Source organism: Canis aureus, chromosome 1 (assembly GCF_053574225.1).
Source record: "Canis aureus isolate CA01 chromosome 1, VMU_Caureus_v.1.0, whole genome shotgun sequence".
Lineage (NCBI taxonomy): Eukaryota > Metazoa > Chordata > Mammalia > Carnivora > Canidae > Canis > Canis aureus.
The window spans coordinates 41328752-41341924 of NC_135611.1; the positions used below are offsets into that span (position 1 = coordinate 41328752).

A 13173-nucleotide genomic window follows, 5' to 3' on the forward strand; every position below is an offset into this window, starting at 1 on the left:
CTTTCTATGTGATTTTGGTAACTCATTAGGTGCTTGCCCCTTCCTCTCTTTATCTAGAAATTAGGAAAATAAAATAATAGATTGTGCACATATATAAGCCTTTTATATAAAAAGTGCCTTATTACTAGTCTGTAATTAGGAAGATACTACACGTAGCTACTCAAAATACTCTTTCTTGCTCATTTTCAGTTGGAAAAATAGTGATCACCACCCTTAAAACTCTTGTTCTTTCTCCTTCCTTTTCCTTCTTGATTGGTTCCTGGGGTTCATCTGATTCTGCAAACCCACAAGTGTGGAAGCCAGAGGAATTCAGTGGAGTGGATGGCACATCTTCAGGCACTGAAGTTGTAAGGAGGAGGTGTCTTTAGAAGCAAGCCTGGAGCATCAGCCTGTGAAGGACAAGTGTCTGTATCCCAGAATTCTCAAGCTCTCAAATTCTGTAGTTAGATGCTTAGGGGACCTGAAAAACCTTGTGTTTTGATCTTCGTTACCTGTGTATTAGACTTTCCACTTTTTAATATTGAAATGTATTTGTGTTATCTCTCCCTCTTGGGGTCACATTTGGCTGGGGTATGGAGGTGGCAGCTGAGCAACAATCCTAAATCCAATAGCCATCCCAGTGGGCCAAATTATAGGTGGGAAATGGCCTTTCATATCCAAGGTTCAAAGAAGGAGAGATCCATCCAGCGAGGTGCACCTGTCTTTTCCTCAGCATTTCTCACAGAAAGAGTTCTTAAATGAAGGACAAGGTTATGGAAGATCATCTTTAATTAAACCTGCAGTCAGTCCCTCGAGGGCTTTGTCTATGTTCATCTCTTAAATTATATACTCCAATTAGCAGAGACCTCCCTCTGGCCTCGAGGTTTTATTCACAGGTCTTGCCTCTTTCTGGCAGCCCAGTCTCTGGAAGCATCGTCTGTAGGTTTCTTCCTGCTGTCTCGCTTGCGTTCTTTTCCCTCCCAGCGAGCTGAGGCTGTGAGCCAGGAAAGGGCAGGCCTGCTCTGTCTCTCAACTCCCCACCCGCTGCTCATCACCACCCCACTGGCCATCTCTCCTGGCTCTCCCCTGAATTGGTCTCCACCTGTCCAAAGCCTTTTAATAAAGATGTTGACCCGCATTTCCTGCTGTTTCCAGAAAGAAGCGATGTTTCCTTTTCTCAGCCAGAAAGTCCAAGGGGTAAAGGATTTCTGGGAAAAGAGGTGGAGAAGCTTCTTGATCAAGCACGGACCTTGATGACTTTTTTTCCTAAGATTAGAAAAAGCCAGCTGATTTTTAAAATCTTCATCACTCAATAAATTCATCATTGAAAAAGGAACCAGAAAACATGGAGTTTCTTTCATGGGATCCACGTATTAATCCTAAAAGGCTTTTGTTTCTTGAGATATCTATTAAGAAGATCAGCAGTCATTTTTTAAAAATCACTATAATAAACTATTTCTGGTATACAGAAAAATCTAGGCAATGATATTGGAATACTGATCTCTGTCCATAGCAATCTATCATCTGTCTATTTATCTATTTGTTATTCTAGATAAAATCGGAGGCCTGGCTGACCCATCCTTCCCTTTGTAGAGGCAACTAAATTTGCTCTTTAGCCTTCCCATGCGTGCCTTTATATTTTTACTACTTATGTAAGTTCCACAAGTGATACTACACTTAAAACTTCATATACATAGTATCATACTCCATTTCTCTATCTGCACCATGCTTTTTACATGTGAGAATTTCCTGTTTTAATAATCATGGCCACTTCATTTATTCTAAGGGAGGTGTCCAATTGCTCATGGATGTAGGCCATAATCACTTCTCATGATTAAAAACAACGCTATGGGGCACTTGGGTGGCTCACCTGGTTTAGTGTCTGACTCCTAATTTTGGCTCAGGTCATGATCTCAGGGTTCTGAGATCAAGTCCCACGTCTGGCTCCCCACTCAGCTCAGAGTCTGCTTGAGATTCTCTCTCTCCCTCTGCCCCTATCCCTGCTCGCATGCATGCTTTCTCTAAACAAACAGACAAATAAATAAAATCTTTACAAAATTACAAAATAAAAGTAAAAACATAAAAACAATGCTATGACGGGCTTGCCACGGCAGGGATCCGTACACATGACAGTGTCCACAGTGAGTTTTAAGATGATCAGATATGTTTGGAAAAGTCCAGAGCAAACTTTTTCTAGAAAGGGTGAGATAATAGGTAATTTAAGCTTTGTGGGCTACAGAGCTTTCGACAGGCTCTTGCCACTTCCTCTCACCCCACTGCCACTTTTTTTTTACAACCCTGTAGAAATGCAATAACCATTTTTAATTTGAGGGCCATACTTACTATGCCAGCTGGATTTGGCCATCTTGTTGGCATAGAGACTGGCCCTGTTCTGGGGAATACTGGCAATGAGGCTGTCCGTGCCTCTGAACTTACCAGATATCATCGAATACTCAAGGTGATTTTGGAGAAGCACAATATCTGTCATCTCCCTTTCCTGTGATAGTCTGTGATGACTTATTTCCACCCTCCTTCCCTCCCTTCTTCTTTCCCTTCCTTCCTTTTGACATGCCGCTTGTGCAAACATGGATCATTTCTTTTTACTATGGAACTTCTTGCTTGAGCTCAGATGTTTACCCATTATATCTGAAGAATTCTATAGAATTATAGAATGAGACTTATCTTACTTCCAGAAACCTGAGTGTGGCCTGGGCAGGGGTGCAGCGTGGAAACAGTCTTCTGCCTCTGGGAGGTGGCATCCAGAGCAGATGCCATTACGGAGACAAATGGGGTAGGCAGTGCCCATTGGACACATAGTCATAAACGTGCTTGAACTATTTGGCGTACTTAATGGTGAATACTGATTAAGGCTTTTGATTTTTATGACTACCCAGGGGGAAGAGCATATGGGGAATGGAGGTAATCCTGGAAAAGAAAGAAAATATTAACACAGAACAGTCTTGAAAATATAAAAGTATGACAAGTCTTGAGGGGGTGAGTATGAGATCAATATTTATGATGAAAATATATGGTAGGGAGCTTTGAGAAAATGAAGAATTCTCAGGCTGTGGGGCAGTCGGGTGTCAAATAAGCTCATGTCAGTCACACTGGACACTTTTTTTTTTTAAGAGAGAGAGAGAGAAAGCACCCAAGTGGAGCATATGCACATGCACCTATGAGCCTATGAGGCCCTATGAGGGGAGGGGAGGGGCAGAGTGGGAAGGGAGACAGAATTTTAAGGAGGCTCCATGCTGAGCAGGGAGGCTGACCTGGGGCTTGATCTCATGACTCTGAGATCATGCATGAGCTGAAGTCAAGAGTCCGACACCTAACCAACGGAGTCACCCAGGTGCCCTCATACTGAACACTTTTTAAATTATAATTACAGTATTAGAGGACTGGGGCGGCTCTGCTGAATGTGAGAAGAAAGCGTTTTGTTCTCAGAAACAGTCTGTTGGCCTGGATACAAGCTGGCATCCTGGAAGACCAGGAGAATGCTAAATGGCCTGGTGGCCCTACAGGTGTGGTGCCATGTGGGGCGAGAAGGTGATGGGGCGGAGGCCTGGGGAAGCCTCCGATGATGACTGCTGAGCTCTCCGCAGTGCACGGGGCAGGAGCAAAGGCAGAGTCACCCGAGGCAACCGGAGCGAGGAGCTCCGCATAACCCGCAGTTTGGCCTCCGTGCTGGTAGCCAGGGGGACGCCTGGAGCGAGTGTCAGGCCGCAGGAGCCGCACTGGCTGACAGCCTCTTGGATCCCGCAGGCCCCGGCCGGACTCTCCAATCCCCGCTGCCCCTTCCCTTCCTCGGGCTGCTCACACCCAGGGAGGCCCCACTGGGGACACCCTTCCCAGGTGACACCCTGCCTCGTGGGCAGATGGCCCACATTTCCTGCTGTGCTGGATCTGGCAATTCCACGGCGGCCACTCAGCGGTGCCTGGGGACACCCAGCACCGGCCCCGTGTCCTGGGCCAGCAGCCTGCCTGGCACTAGGGGGGCTCAGAAGCCACCGTGCTGCTTGTCGCTTTCCTGGTCGCATGTCTCCTACCCAAGGCACACACCTTCTTCCTCCGTCTCCGTGCCAACACTGAGCCCGAGGTGCCCTCCGTGTCCCCGTGTCCCTCTCATGCCTCCTCAAGGACAGCCCGGGCGGCAGTGTATTGATTACCTCCTTGACCTGACTCCCGGTGGCCTCAGGCCGGGCCCTCTTCGTTCGCTGCAGCTGAAGCCCAGAGCCCTCTTTTTGTTGTCCCACCTGGAGGCCAATTGTGCAAAGTGTGAATGAAAGGAAATAGTTGCCTAGCATCTGTAAGAAATACGCCCTTGGAGTTTAATAACCGATATCAGGGTGGCATTTTAGTGTCAAAAACATTTTCATCTGTGTCATTTGATACACACATCAATTCTATGGGGTAGGCAGGGCCGGTGTGACTTCTCACAAAGTATTTTTTATTGTCACTTTATAGACAGGGATTTAAAGCTTGAAGAGAATTTCTGTAGAGAATTTTAGGCCTTCCCAGAAATTTCTGAAGTTCCCAGAGCTGGTCCATGATGGGGTTGGGACAGATCCAGATCTTTGACCCTTAATCCATGATTCTCAAATATTGCCTGTCAGGGTTCTTCAGAGAAACAACCAATAGGATACATATGTATGTATATATGTATATGCCTGCCTTTGGATGAGAACTGAAACTCTGGCTCTCCCTGGATCTCTAGCCTGCTGGCCTTTGGGCAGGAACTATACCATTGGCTGTCCTGTTCTTGGGCTTTCAAATTTGGACTCGAATGAAACTATTGGCCCTCAGGGGTCTCTAGCTTCCTGACTCACTCTATGAGTGAGGACTTGTGATCTTAGGACTTGTCCACATTCATAATTATGTGAGCCAATTACTTATAGTAAATCTCTTTATACACACACACATGCACACACACACCTCTTCTTGCCTATTGGTTCTGACTCTTTTGGAGAAGCCTGAGTATACACTCTGTTACACTACATCTCAGCATCTTATTACTGCCTGTTTAATTGTGACTCTTCACTGGGCTACAAACTCTGGATGGGCAGGGACCAGATCCACTTGTTCCTTGCCATATCCTTAGCACCTGGTGTGGGGCATGGAGCATAAATACTAGCCGGATGCCTGTGGGTTGGCTCACTGAATAAATGAGATGCTGAGACCCCAAAGATGAGTAGGAATAAGTCAGGAGAAGGTATAGGAGGTGGTGGGATTAGACACTGGAGAAGGATGTTCTAACAAAGGGAATGGGACAACTCAAGTGTCTGGCTAGAATGGGTACCACGAGTTTGGCTATCAGTGATTGGAGGTGTCAGCATGAGGCAAGAGGGGTGAAGCCGGAGAGTCAGGTCACAATGAGCTTCACATGCATGTTGTAATGTGTTCACTTTATCCAAATGGGGAACTCCTAAAGAATTTGAGGGTTTGGAACTTATCTTGCAGTATGACCTTGACTGAGGTATTAAGTCCATCTGGGCCTGGGTTTTATTGTTGGTGCTTGGTTTTATTTGTTTCTTTTTGTCGTTTGACAAATGAGGGAAATATTTGCCTGAACTGATTATGAGAACCCCAGGGGAAGTACCCCTGGTGGGTAAAGGGTGGCCTGCTGGAAATCTGAAGGGGGCCAGTAGGCAAGGCCCAGTGTGCCTGTGGGGATGGGACCCACCTCACCTTTGGTGCATGAGTACAACTCTGTGGTATCCTTCTGCTCTCAAGAGCAACTATCAGAAGCATGTGATGAATGAGTCTCTAGTGGCATCAGAGAGTTAGGATGCCTTCCTGGAGTACCCAACATCAAGGGAGTAACTTGTGTCTTGGGAGCATCTAGGTGAATAAATGATGTCTAGGAAGAGTCCCTGGGGAAGAATCACAATAGCATGAGCAATACTCTCTGTGTTAAAAGCAAGGGCCATTGAGTTCCAAGGTAAAAAATCTTGGACCCATTTAAGATCCATGTGTCTCCATGTGCTGGTTAGAATTTATCCATGCTCATACTATGCAGGTCAGCTGCTGACAAGATCTTTTCATTGGTCAAATATACTACACTGTATGGGCATATGTGAAGGATGAGTAGATTAAATAAATATTGCAAAGCCTTCCAAACCCCAGTTTGCTCCCAGGAGAAGTATTCTATTTTTCTGAGCTTACTAGAGGAAAGAAAGGCAGATTGATTTTCCTAGCAGTATGGTAGATAGAAAAGGATGGATAGGGTTTTGTTTTTTGTACTGAGATGATAGAACTATAACAGATGCTTAGAAAATGCCAGTGCCTTGCACAGCCTTAGCTGATGGGGATTACAAATAGCAGGCTGAGGTTTTTAATTTGGGGGCATTCTTGGGAACTTGGACTCTGTTTTTACACTTATGTGGGCATCAAAAGAATCCAACATGACTCATATAATCTGAATGGGCACTTGGAAAGTCAAACTGTACCACATAGGATGGAAATGCTACCAAATGAAGACAGAAAAGTATTGTTCAGCCTAAGAGGCAAAGTTTTTGTTTTTATTTATTTATTTTTTTAAAGTAAGCTTGACGCCCAATGTGGGTCTCAAGTTCACGACCCTGAGATCAAGAGTCACATGTTCTGAGTGAGCCAGCCAGGTGAAAAGTATTTTTCCTTACCCTTTTCCATTTGCTTTCTTGTGTATTACTTGTACTTTTTCCTTCCTTTCTTGTCCTCTCTTTGCTCTTAAACTGGTCCCCCCATCTTCCTTGAACTCCTATTTCTGTTGATCTCATCTCAGGCCAGCAAGGGTGAGGGCCTTGCGAAAAAGCAGATGAATCATGAAGTGGAGGCCACTCACAAATCATATTACCCACTTGTTTATCCAGCGACTGCCACATGCTTGGTGAACAGTCCCTTGTTTCCAAGGGCTAGTGAAGCTAAATAAGCAGACTGGGGACAGTTACAAACTCTCTAGGGCCCACATGACAAAGACTGAGGATAAAACTGTGAGTACAGCCCCCAAGTGCTGTAGGAATTCAGAGAAAGTAGAGATGAATGAGAAAGAAATTTTTGGTGGGCAAAGAGGAACCCTCAAGGTGTTGGGGATTAAAATGAGCAAAGATAGAGAGGTGAGAATCATGAGAAGACCAAGCTGGCTGGAGTGGAAGATGGTAGGCCCGAGCAGGTGGGAAGCAGGCCAGCAGCAGTTGATAGCTGCCTGACATTGAGGGGGTGTGCAACCCCAATTCTGATGCCTATCCAACTCTTGCTCTTTCTTTTCTGCTCCTCCATAACTGTATTTAGATCTCCTCTTATAACACTAACTGGTTGCATCATAATGTACCATCTGTCATTATTTTTATGCATATCCAAATGTAATTATCACCAATAAGGTCTTGAAGGAAAGGGATTATCAGAGTGATCTCTGGCACGCAGGAGGTGCTCAATACAGATGAATTAATGTCTGTATACTCTCGGGTAGCACAGAACCTGGCATGTAGTGGGAGTCCAGCATATCTCTACTGGGACTCAGTGTTCAGTTGCAGATAAAGAGTCCACTATAGCTATTTTAAGCAGAAAGGGATTTAATACAGAGCATTAGCTGCTTACAAAATTGTCGGAAGGGCTAAAGGAGTGGGATTGTAGGCTGGGCTCCTAGGAATGACTCTCAGGAGAACAAGAATGCAGGACAGAGAGACTAAGGGAATTTCAGGAATCTGGGGAATCGGCAAACCACTGTAGCAAATGCCAGGTTCTTCTGGTCCTATCCCTTAGTCATACTCCAAGGTTCAGGGGGTAGCCATTGCAAATACTGGTTCCAGAAACACACCATCCCAGCCTTGATCCTGGGATCAAAAGCTACCATCAAACCTGTTGGCTGCAAAACTGAACCATGCCTGTGAGCCCTACCTCCCTCCCCACTTAGGTCATCCTCCAAGGCTTACAGGAGTGCATTTGAGTGGTAAATCCTAATCCCTTAGGAAACCCTAGCTGCAAAGACTCTGGGAAAGTCTACTTATAATCTGTTCAAAATGACTATAATATATGAAAGTCCTTAGAAAAATGTTGGACTAAAGAGATACCGAGTGGCCATTTCTACTTCACTAAATATTTGAATATTCCTTAGTCCAGGATATGCTGTTCAAGCTCAAAACAGGAAGCTGGCAAAAGGGAATATTCTCATTAGCTTCCTCTTTGAAGCCTATGTGATTTATTTTATTTTTTATTTTTTAAAAAGATTTTATTTATTAGAGAAAGTGGGTGTGCATGTGCAAGAGAGAGAGAGAGAGAGAGAGAGAGCAGGAGCAGAGGGAGAGGGAGGAGCAGAGTCCCTGCTGAGAGGAAGCTGATGTGGGGCGTGATACCAGGACCCTGGGGTCATGACCTGGACAGAAGGTAGACACTTAACCGACTGAGCCACCCAGGTGCCCAAAGTCTATGTGATTTAATAGATCTACCTAGAAAGATCCAAACACTTACTCTGTCCCCTATCCTCAATTTGTAATCAGGGCAACTACAGTTTGGAGAAATGACTTGCTAAGCCAGTCTGGGGCAAGTCCCATAGTGATTTCTGACAATAATCACTTTATGCACCAAAGACAGGATCAGAGGGTCAAAAGCAGCTTATTATTTCCCTTTCTTTCTCTTCAAATCTTGTTTCCAGATCACTTTGCCAAGACTGGATGGTTGATGGTAGCTCTCATTAAAGTTGAGATTCTCAAACTTTTAAGAAAATTTCTTTATTTAAATACAATTTAATTAACATACACTGTATTATTAGTTTCAGAGGAAGAATTTAGTGATTCATCAGTTGCATATAACACTCAGTGTTCATTACTTCAAGTGCCCTCTTTGATGCCCATCACTCAGTTACCCCATCATCCCATCCACCTCACCTCCAGCAGCCCTCAGTTTAGGAAACAAACTCCTAGAGTTAAGAGCCTCTTCTGGTTTGTCTCTCTGTCTAATTCTATCTTATTTTATTTTTCCTTCCCTTCTCCTATGTTCATCTGTTTTGTTTCTTAAATTCCACATATGGGTAAAATCATGGTATTTGTCTTTCTCTAACTTATTTTACTTAGCATAATACCCTCTATTTCCATCCATGTCATTGTAAATGGCAAGATTTCACTCTTCTTGATTGCCAAGTAATACTCCATTGTATGTATACACCACGTGTTCTTTACCCATTCATCTCCCAATGGACATATGGGCTCTTTCCATGTTTTGGCTATTATAGACACTGACGCTATAAATATTGCAGTGAAGTTTCCTCATTAGATCACTATATTTGTATCCTTTGAATAAATACCTAGTAACAAAATTGCTGGGTCATAGGATAGCTCTATTTTTAACTTTTTAAAGAATCTCCATACTGTTTTCCTGAGTGGCAATACCAGTTGGCATTCCCATCAACAGTGTAAGAGAGTTCCCCTTTCTCTGCATCTTCACCAACATCTGTTGTTTCCTGAGTTGTTAATTTTAGCTATTCTGATTGATGTGAGGTGGTATCTTGTGGTTTTGATTTGTGTTTTTCTGATGCTGAGTGACATTGAGCATTTTTTTCATGCGTCTGTTGGCCATTTGTATGTCTTCTTTGGAGAAAGAGGTTCTCAAACTTTTAAGAAGGTTTCTGGAACCCTTTAATAAGGATTTAATAAGGCATTTAATACGATTTATAAGAGATATCTCACCAGCCTCTACTCCCATATCTAGCTCAGGCCCAGGTAGGTTTAGGGTTTAGGCATATTCACCAGGGAGGACAGCTCCACCCATGTAGTAGAAGACTTCTTGATGCTGGATTCCAACTGCCGGATTCATGGAAATGTTGCCTTCATGCCTACCACTAACAAAGCACCCATCACTAAGTTAATTCATTTGCATAGCATAGCTTATAGCTCTCCCAGTGTCAGGACAGCATGGCTCCTTCCTTTAGATTATAGTGGTATTAAAAATCTTTTCTTAGAACATTGGAAATATGTCTAATAAGAAGAAAGAGGAAACTAACTTATAATTGTACCTTGTACCACACAGTAACATTTTGGCTTTCATTTTTTGTTTCAGAGTCATGGGATTTTAAGAACAATCTAACAAGATACATCCATATATCTGAGGGAGGACTTCATCATGTGAATGTGGATCTCTCCTCTTGTAGAGACATTACCAGGCAGACATTACCACTCACCATTGCAATGTTCATCATTCTGAGAAAATTATTTTTTTACAGCTAACTAAAAAAGAAAACTTGTATAGTTATAGCCCATATTTTTAGGCTATCGTCCATGGTGATAGATAACATTTGGCCCTCACTATCTGGAAGAGATGAAGAAAGGCCCACAATCTTCTCTAGTCAACAAAGAAACGCTTGATAGAATCATCAGGGGGCTGACTGGTGTCTGGCAAGTGCAGGGAAGTGGATTGAATTAATAGGGGCTTTTTGTTCTCCAAAAAGTGTGTGGACAAAGGCTGTGCTAAACGGGCAGCATCTCCATAACTCTCTTGACATATGTTCTGACTCTGCTATGTAAGCCCACAAAAAGTTAGCATATGGCCTTCTTTCTCTTTCCCCAGGGAAAACAACAGGCCGGGACATGCCTGCTAGCCTGCTGCAGCCCTTGCTGTGGAAAAAGGAGTGTCTGTGGCATCGCTGCCAAAAAATATCCTTCAGAGGGCTCCCAGGAGGTTTGGCCTGGCTTGACCTCACCATGGATGAGAGGCAAGGCCAATTCTGGCTGGTTCCTAGGCCAAGCAGCCCACCCTGACAGCACAGTTGAGGTCTGGGTTTGGAGTTGAGGTTAAATATAGCCTCACACACCTTCTGGAGTCACACTCGGGTGCCTCCAAAGGGCAAATTGGTCTTAAAATGATTCACTCACAGGGAAAAAATCACATCCATTTTCTTTCCTTGGGCTGTACAGTTCACAGAGACATAAAAGGTTTGAAATGTGTTGGCTTCTCAGATCTTCTGATGAGACTGAGCTGCAGAAGTGCAGCAGCTGGTGGCAAAAGCAGCATCTCAGCACTTTCTATTCTCCTGTTCTCTCCTCCACTCCGATTCCCCCCACCCACGCTTTGCCTTTTTATTGCTGACACCCCAGAAGCCTCCAGGAAACATGGCCCAGAGGCATAAGATCCAAGGTTTTCAGGTCAGAGTAGTGCGGGAGCTTCAGCCTTTTCTGAAGCGAAGCTATGGGGCAGACACACAGCCTTCCATCTGTTCTGGTGATAAGCCAGTCTGGTATTGATTGTTGGACTTTGACAAAGAACACGTGGATATGACAAGGTTGCTTCCCTGCCCCACTCAATAGCAAGCAAACCGAAAGCACTTTCCAGGCAAAATTAACCAGTGAAAGAGAAGGTAGGTGTGATATTGTGATTTATAATGAAAATGATATATTTGGTTTCATCCCCATATCTGGCACAGAGCTCCTAAAACCCCTGAAAGTTCCTAAGTGATAGGAACAATAAAGGCGTCTCTGATCTTCTTGATGATGTCTCTTTTGGAAAGTACCCACCTCTCCCCAGGTAACCACAGGGATGGGGGCTGGGGGCCAGAGGAACTATCCATGGGATTAGAGGGTCAGAATGTTCCAGTCCCACCGCCTAACCTCAGGGGTCGGAGATGAGCTCAAGGTTGAATCAATCACCAATGGCCAATAATTTAATCCATCGCATCTGTGTAATGAAGCCTCTATAAAAACCCAAAGGACAGAGTTTGGAGAGCTTCCAGACTGGTGAGCATAGGGAGCTGCTGGGAGAGTGGTGCCTCAGAGAGGACATGAAAACTCTGCCTTTTCCCCTTACCTTGCCCTATGCTTCTCTTCCATCTAGCTGTTCCTGAGTTACATTCTTTTACAATATACCATTAATCTACGAAGTAAAATGTTTCTGAATTTTGTGAGCAACTCTAGCAAATCAACAGAATCCAAGGTGGGGGGTGGGGGGTTGTTGGAAGCTCTATCCATAGCTGGTCAGTTAGAAGCAGAGCTGACTACCTGGGCTTGCAATTGCCATTTGAAGTGGGTGTGAAGGGTGGGCAGGGGGCAGTGTTGTGGATTGAGTCTTTAACCTGTGGGATCTGATGCTATCTCTGGGTAGACAGCGTCAGAATTGAGTTGAATTGGATAACATGTAGTTGTTGTGGGAGAGTTACTTGTTTGTGTGGAGTCCCTGCACCCACCCCCCGACCCCCTCATTAGAATTGGGTGCTGAATATTGATTGGAAGGCTAACAAGTACGTTTGTGGTGAAATAATTTCTGTGCTTCCTAATCCTTTCTGCATCATGGCATGAATAGAAAAAGATATATGATGGCATACTGGAGCAAACAGGACAAGCAGAAGTCGAGGTCACTGAGAGATTAGGCCTGTAACCCACCAGGACAATACCAGGGGAACATTCTGAATTCCATGAGCCCAGTCAGCTGTGTTATCTGAGGGGGAGAGGGCAATTCATTATAGAGCAACTTGAAATTCTTCTAGAGATTGATATTCACATGATTGATTCCTCCCTCCCTTACTTTCCTTTGCCCCTCTTTGACTGATTGATTGATTGATCCTTTCCATCATTAATCAAAATCTGTCTTCAAGGATCTTGGGAAAATGCCCATTAAGCAACCACAAGGTAGTATAAAATGTACAAAGAGAATGGAAAGAATGTTCTAAATCAGTTTCTTTCATGCATGTGTTGCGTATTAGAATAGTCTGGGGTCTTTAGAGATGTAGCTTCTGACCTTGTTCTCAGGTTCTTGGATAGAGATCAGGATTCTGTACTTACCACACCCCCAGGAAGCCCTCATTTCATGCTTTGGGTAACCTGCTCAAAGCAATGTCACCCACTGTCTGTCCTCCCTTTATTGACTGAATGTCAGGATGCTCAGGGTCACACTGTATTTCCAGGGACCATTTGATGTTTACCTTTTACTTTCTTCTGTCCAGACTTTCATACTTGTTGCTCAACACCAAGTATTTTCAACACTGAACATTTCTAACCTTTCGGTTTCCCAAAGAGTACCCAACGTCAAGCCAGAGTTTCAAGGATTAAAGGGTTTTCAAGCTTTGGTGTCACTGCTCTCCAGGACTGTTTGAAGGGTGTGGGCTGTTCTAAGGGGCAGGTACAGATGTACTGAATGGTGTGGCCTACACCTAGTCTGCTCTTGGTCTGGAACTGGTTTAGTTTGAAAATGAACTGTGAGCTTTGTGTGCACGAAGAACATGACTGCATAGTGTAAAAA

General features: G+C 44.2%; 1 long non-coding RNA gene across 1 annotated transcript; it reads left to right on the forward strand.

Annotated features, from left to right (window-relative positions):
* The first annotated feature begins 903 nt into the window (after positions 1-903).
* On the forward strand, positions 904-11428 carry LOC144283892 (uncharacterized). Its single transcript, XR_013352421.1, has 3 exons — positions 904-2973; positions 3368-3500; positions 10006-11428. It is a non-coding gene; the product is annotated as an uncharacterized LOC144283892 (long non-coding RNA).
* Positions 11429-13173: the final 1745 nt, after the last annotated feature.